General features: G+C 56.0%; 1 non-coding gene across 1 annotated transcript; it reads right to left on the bottom strand.

Moving 5' to 3' along the window:
• Nucleotides 1-4,260: 4,260 nt before the first annotated feature.
• LOC132246667 (U2 spliceosomal RNA) lies at nucleotides 4,261-4,446 on the bottom strand. The gene has a single exon (XR_009458079.1). It is a non-coding gene; the product is annotated as a U2 spliceosomal RNA (small nuclear RNA).
• Between the last annotated feature and the right edge of the window lie 3,028 nt (nucleotides 4,447-7,474).

Below are 7,474 nucleotides of genomic sequence, written 5' to 3'. Positions count from 1 at the left end.
TCTGCTTCCAGCGCGACCACCGCCAGCCACTCAATGCAGCCCTGGCTCAACGCCCCACCTCCACCCACGCACCAGGAAAACCCGGGGCTGCGTTGGGCTGCTGGCAGCGGTGACACTGGGAGCACAGCGGTGGTGAAATTTGGGGTGGATGCAGCATCCTCCCAATGCCACCGGCGCCCTCTCCGAGCCCAGCCTCCACCGAGAAGAGCTCCACGCAGCCCCGGCTGCAGCCCACCCTGCCGTGCACAGATCCAAGGGGCACCCCCCCTGCCCATGCCCTCCCAGAGTGCAGGTAGCAGTGGGAGCCACCTCCCCCCACCACAAGCTGCAGCTCCCCCTCTCCACCCCGCCTGGACAGCACCTGCCCCTGCCCCTGCCCCCTCCATCACCAGCGAGAGCCTTGATCTGCCCCCCACATGCCGCTTCCCTCCCCTTCCACCACACCAGACTTGCCAGCTGAAGGCAGCTCTCCACGCGGCCAGATCTGCTTCTTGCTTCCTGAGAGCTGTGCTGTGACTGCGCACAGCACAGGCATTTATCAGCCAAATTATCAGCCCCATCGGGCCGATATCCGATACAGCGTATTTTCTTGGTACTGGTACCGATCCGATATGAGACCAAGGTATCAGCGCACCTCTAATTTATATGATCGCTCACAGTGCTGCTAAGTGGTGCAAATCAGAGGCTCTCTTATTGTACCTCTAGGCTTTCATATATGACTGCAAAGTTGCTAACTTTTCTTATATACAAAAAACTAGAACTCTGGGTTCCAAAATGATACCTTTTATTAGACCAACTGGAAAAAGGCAAGAAAACTGTCCTTTTCTGCAGGCTTTCGGGATCAAAGTCCCTTCATTAGGCTCTGGGAAAAGTGTAGATGGTACAAGATGGTAAAAAGGCCCCATGGGTAGGAAAGAAACTTCATTTTTGCAGAGAGGGAGCTGAAGATGGAAGGCCGTCCCTCTGGGTCCTTGAGAACGTCTTTGTGAGCTGTGCTGAGTAGCTCTTTGGTGTGTAGGAACTTTTCTTATAACCTTTCAAGTAAAAATGCGAACTAAACAGACACTTGGCTTGCATATTAACATCCTGTTTGTCAAAGTTGTAGTTCTTGTGCTGCTCTTTCTCCAAATTTTCCTCATAAAGATTTTTCATAATCAGCTATTAATTAGTACTGTGTTCCTCAGCTTTTTAGACTGAAGACCTGGCTTGGAAAATTCCAGGTCTTAGCTTCTACCTTTTTTTTTTTTACTACAGAAAAATAATGGCAATTTTTCTGTTGCAACCAACTCAGAAAAGCCAGGGCAGGTCAGAATGTCTTTAATATTGAATTCCTGCTGGAAATCTCTGACTACCTTATGAATATGGGGCCTACGTCGTTCACAGGGGCTTCCCCCGACTCTGCGATGCGAGTGCAGTGGTGGTCACCATTTTCACGGTGGCGCATGGCAGGCCCCCCCACACCTCTGGCTGAGGGGCCCTGGGAGCCCCAACCCATGGCCATCTCTCAATCTCCAGTGAGGGGCAGGGCTTCCAGGGCCCCTCAGCCAATTGGAGATGTGGGAGGGGCCTGTCATGCTCAGCAGAGAAAATCTCAGTCCAGCCTGCCCCTGCTTCCCCCCCACTCCCCCCAGGACCAGGGCTTCCAGCCCGTTTTCAGCTCCCTCCGTCCCCTCCCCACAGCCCTGCTTGCTGCCAGGGTTTCAGCTTGGGCTTTTTCACAAGGCACCTACCAAATTCATGGTTTCTGCGAAAATCTTGAATTTGGTAGACCCCTACTTCTGAATCCTAGTTTCCTGTCTGCCAGCACTAAGGGTGATTGTGTGGCACCCTATGGCTGCCTTTAGAGGAACTCAAGTCACCTTGGTGGAGAGTCACTGAATTAGAAGTTTTGGTATTTTGGCTTTCTTTAGCTATGGAGCTGTTGGGTTTCTCCCCCACAAAGTAAAGATGGCATAATGTGTTTCAGGACTGCTGCACAGTTTACCACTGAACCATATTTTTGTTTCATAGTATTCCCCCAAACTAAAAACCTGTAATGGTATAGCTATACCAAGATATGCTGATCAGGAATCAAGGACATTTTTAGTGAAGATTAGGGAATATTTTTAGGCCTTGTGTTTGGGGAAAGAAAAACAGTTTATCTTGTAAGATGCAGTTTTTCATTGGGACCTGAAGTGTCAGGTGTAGAAGTTTTAATTGAAATCAAATGTTCACTGCCTTAACGTCCCCTTCGTATTTGCCAGTATACGCTGATTACCCTTCTGATTGGCTATTGCAGCACATTGGCCAGTTCACTGCCTCTAATTATCTGTCAGTCTCCTCATCTCAGACTGTGATTTAAAACTGGAAATAACATGTTCTGAAGCTGCGGTAATGTCTAATAGTTAATTGTTCTGTATTAAGTATAATTCCTACCTTTGTCTTGGGAATGCAGTAATTGCCCTCTCCAGCCTGACAGTGCTTTTTTCTTGTCTGAAAAACTGTATTAAATAGAAGTTGGTAATTTTTATATAACCTGCAGCGTGCTAATGAAAATCTTTCGAGAGTGCTAGTGGCCTCTTCCCTCTACAGAGGACTGTATATTTTACCATGTAGAACTATTTTGTGCTTTTGTTTGCCATGACAATAAACTTGTGATTAGTAGGAACCAGGCTTTGGTGTTCATCTTTTGAGCTTCATATTCAAATAGCAGGTATTTCAGTTTGTGAAAAATGTTGATGTCTCTGGGTAAGCCTGCATGGTGCTTGAACTATTTTACTGCATTTCTTGTATCCTATAATGATAATTCCTCTTCACACCTAGTTCACAGTTTTCCTCTGTGCCTCCAAGCAGACTGTTTGCATTTACATGGAGTCAGAGGCAAGGATTTTTTGTGCGATCTTTAGTATAGTTGGGAGAGCTGTTGGACAAGGCTTTTTGGACTTGAGGAAAGACACTTGATGTCTGAAAGCTTATCTAACAGCTCTCACAACTATAGAGTTGGTCTGATGAAAGACATCACCAAAAAAATCATTGGTTCTCCTGCTGTTGGAATGATGTTGTAGCTGTGAGGATCCAGGAGGTATGTGAGAGACAAGGGTTTTTGTGGGTGATATCTTGAAGGATGCATTGCATTTGAAAGCTTGACTAATCTATTCCAGCCATGCAGTTGGTCTAATAAAAGATATCACCCACACCAATCCTTGCCTCTTGTACACTTCCTGGACCTCACAGCTACCTGAAGTATATAGGGTTTGGGTGTGTCTGCTTACTCTTAGGAAGACAAGAATGTATACCTACTCGTGTATGCTTAACTGTTAGTAATTACTCACATTCACTTTTGCTTTCAAGTAACAGTTCAAAAAAATCAGAATGTATTAGCTGAGAGTGACTAGCTAAAAACAAGTCTGTCACCAAGTACGTGGTGAGCGCATGCATAGTTTTGTCGTTGCCGTGTGGCCTTTGAGCAGGGGAAGATGGACGGTGCAGTGGGAGGAGTGCCCTCCGTGGGCAGGGGAGACGCACAAACCCCACGTCCTGGCCAAAGGCTCATATTCAAGACTGCCCCCTACAACAGCGTGCCTGGCGCCTCATGGCTGGTGGCCATACACAAAAGCGTTGTTCTAGTTGTTGGGTGTGAACTAGCTGTGAACAACTGAGAGGTATTGTTGCCTGTGAAGGAGTTGAGGACAATTTAAATGGAGCCAAGCCTTTTCAGTTCCGGGTGTGGAGCCTCTCAGTTGTTCACAGCTAGTTCACACCCAACCACTGGAACAATGCTTTTGGTGTGTAGCGCATAGTGCTCCAGAAGCCTCGCCTTGGTTTTGTGGCGGCCTCTAGCTCTTCCCAGGCCTTCCAGCTTTCAGTTCTGGCTCGCATCTGACCTCTGAGACGTACTGTACCGTACCGTACCGCCTGTGTTCAGTTTGGTTCGCTTTGCTTCATAACAGTGTGATGACAACATCCACAGCTTTCTGGCATCCTAAAGCCCACGATTTCTGCTGTGAAAGGATTTCCGCTACAACAGAGCTGTTCGCAGGGGGCCACTAAGCAGGCTGCTCCTGACACCCTCCTCAGCTGCACGCTGCTGCCCACGCTCTCCATCCAGGTGCAGACAGAGGGACGGCTTTCCTCCAGACAGACAGCCAACCCGTTCTCTTGAAAGCTTCGGACAAGCAGCAGCCCGCCTGCCAGACTGCTAGGGGTCCCTGCCCAGCCCCCCCAAACGTCTGTGAAGAAGCAACAAGATCTACTTTTTGACAACAGGAAGTTCTCCCCGAAGGGAGGTGCACCGCTCCTGGAGGCACTGCAATACCAGGCCGATGCGTGGAGTGGATGGAGCAAGCTCCGAGTCCATCTCCCAGTTCCAAAAATCCATTTAATATAAAGTCCTCACATCGAGGACATATCAGATATTAAACTGATAAGAACAGATTGACTTTTATCAGTAAATGGTAAGGATGGTAAATCCAAAAAAGATGACAAAGCCGATAGGGAAATACAGAACGCCCGGGCGAGGGACTAACAATAGAAGGATGGGGGTGAGGTTGGGAACGCACCTAGGTTACATGCGATACAAAGTTAGCCAACTAAGCCCGGGGGTAAGGGGAGAGGGGAGTGGGGAGGGGGAGGGAGGGGGGGGTTTCGCGACGCTGAGAGAGAAAGAGGATAGAAACACACATACCCGTGACAATGGTCCGCGACGGTGGAAGGAGTGGTCCGAGGATGAGGCGTCTCAGTCTAGATACAGTCTATCGCGGGGGTCCTCTTCGGGTGGCGCTGGGTCGTCGTCCGTCGTTGATGAGTCCTCTTGAAGCGAAGGTCCGTCTGTTGCGGAGGGGGGCGGTTCAGGCGGTCCCCTCCGGGTCCGGTCCGGCGGCTGTTCTCCTGCTGGGGTCCGTGTACTGGCGGTGGCCCGTGATGTGTTCCACGTAGATGTCGCGGGACCACCGGATGGTGTCGGACACCATGAGGCAGCGCATCAGCTTGGCGTAGCGGCGGGAGACGCGGCAGGCGCGCAGGACGCTCTCGTTACTGGGGTCCCAGGCTCCGAGCGTCCCCACGATGAGCGCGTCGACCGTCACGTCGTAGCCGCGGCCCCTCAGGGTGTCGGCCAGCGGGGCGTACTTCTCCCGCTTGCGAGCCCGGGCGTCGGTGAAGGCTTGGCGCCGGTTCTCGAACGGGATGGTGACGTCCACGATGGTGATCTTCTTGGCCTCCTCGTCGGTGATCACGATGTCGGGGCGCATCTGGCTCTCGCAGCCCGGGACGGTGCGGTTGACGGAGACCTGCCCCGCGGCGGCCGGGATGGCCCTCACCAGCCGGTCCTGGACGGCGTTGTGGCGGAGCTGCCAGGCCCTGGCGTGCGGCTTGCAGCTGCACAGCACGTGGGGGAGGGTCTCGGCCGCGTAGCCGCACCGGCGGCACCTCTTGTCCCGGTGGCCGAAGCGGACGGCCCCGTTGAGAGGCAGGCAGTTGAGGCGGGCGCGGTGGAGGAAGCGCCAGTCCGCGAAGCGCGTGAAGCTCCCGCTAGGCATGAAGTGGTTGCTGGCGTCCCACTTCGAGGTGACGTCGAAGACCTTGCCCTGGTCGGGTTTGGCCCTCAGGTCGCCGGCGTATTTGTTGCGGACGGCGTCCTTCAGGAACCTCTCCAGGAAGGTCCTCGTGCGGGGCGTCACGGTCACGGGGTCGGCGTGCGGGGCTGGCTGCAGGGAGACTGCCAGCTCCCGGCGCTCCTCGGTCCAAGTCCAGGCGCAGCCGATGCGCTTCCCGAGGCGGCGCGTGGCGTTGCGGGCTCGGCTCCACAGCGAGGCAAAGTCCCCGCCGTCTCGGCCGAACTCGCCCTCCAGCGAGCCGCTCAGGAAGGTGGCCAAGTCACGTCCGGTGGGTTGCCTGCCGATCCTCTTGCGGGCGGTCTCCTCCAGGGCGCTGGCGGCGATGATACTTACCGTCGCGTCCGGGCAGGTCAGGAGGCGGAAGGCGTGGGTGACCACGGCGATGTCGCCGAGGTCTCCCATGCGGGGCACGTTGGCACCCCCCTGCCGGTAGGGGATGTGCAGGACCTCGTTGCTGGCCCGCAGCGGCAGGTGCAGCCACTTCTTGAGCAGCCGTCGGATCTCGGCGTCCGCCTTCTTGAGGGGGGTCTTGGGGACCGCCGAGCCTCTCAGGACGAACGCGACGCGGGGGATGAGGAAAGTGTTCACCGCGTCGATCTTCTGCCACGGGGCCAGCAGGGACGAGTCCAGTTTGTGCGCGTCCTGCACGATGCCGTTGATGGTTTCCTCCGGCGTCTGCCTGGCCCGGTGGCCGGTGGGCGTCCCCAGGTGGCAGTAGGCCTCCCCGTCGCGCAGGTGCCGCATCGCCTGGCCCTGGATCGTGACGGTGGAGTCCAGGACGCGGCTCTTCTGCTTCCCGTCGACGTGCAGGGAAGCGCACTTGGCGACGTTGAAACGCAGGCCCATCCACCTGGCCGCCTCCGACGTCACGTCCAGCATCTGCTGCAGCTGGGTGGCGTCGGGGGCGAGGAGCACGAGGTCGTCGGCGTAGGCCAGGACGCTCAGCTTCTCGCCGTAGAGGTCGAGCCCGCCGGGGCCGCCCGCCACGGCTCGAAGGAGCGGTTCCATGGCCAGGTTGAAGATGATGGGGCTGAGGGGGCAGCCCTGCCTCACTCCCGACCGGATGGGGATCTCCGCGGTCTCCCCGTCGGTGGCGCGGACGGTTGTGGTGCAGCCGTGGTAGAGCTCGCGCACCAGGTTGGTGACGCCGTCCGGCAGGCCCAGCTCGCGGAGGGTGTCGAAGATGTGGCGGTGGGGCACGGACCCGAAGGCGTTGGAAATGTCCAGCCACGCCACCGCGCACTGCTTCTTGGTCCTCCGGGCGTTGTCCAGGGCCATCTGGAGGGTGAAATTGTGCTCGTAGCAGCCCTCCGTGGACATGAAGCCCTTCTGGCTTCGGCTGACGGCTCCGCCGGTCACCGCCCAGTCGGCGATGCGGCCCGCCAGGCAGCCGGCGTAGAGTTTCGCGACGGTGGAGCACAGGGTGATGGGTCTCCAGTTGCCCGGGTCGTTCGGGTCTCCCTTCTTGTGGATGAGGACCGTCATGGCCCTCTTCCAGGCGGCGGGCGTGCGCCGGAACTCTCTGCACCTGTTGAAGAGAACAGAAAGAACAAGGCAGCCCGGGTCACGTTTTTTAAGGAGACCGTACCTGATCCCGTCCTTGCCGGGGGCGGTGTCCCTGGTCCTCTTCAGGCGGGCTTCCACCTCCTGCGGCGTGAAGGCGTCCTCGAACCCCTCCGCCGGGGGCACGGGGGTCAGCGCTTCGACGGTCGCGGGGCGTGGGGTGGCGGCATCCGTTGGAGGGTTGAAGACCCTGCTGAAATATCTGAAGAGAGCCTCCCGGGGGACCTGGCAGAAGGCCGAGGGTCCCTCCAGGATTTCTCTCACCGCCTTGGGACGGTTGGCCCGGTACAGCTTCTGGATCCGGGAGGCCGCCGCCG

The sequence above is a fragment of the Alligator mississippiensis genome, chromosome 16 (assembly GCF_030867095.1).
Source record: "Alligator mississippiensis isolate rAllMis1 chromosome 16, rAllMis1, whole genome shotgun sequence".
In the NCBI taxonomy this organism is placed as follows: domain Eukaryota; kingdom Metazoa; phylum Chordata; order Crocodylia; family Alligatoridae; genus Alligator; species Alligator mississippiensis.
This window is presented reverse-complemented; position numbering and strand designations above follow the sequence as displayed.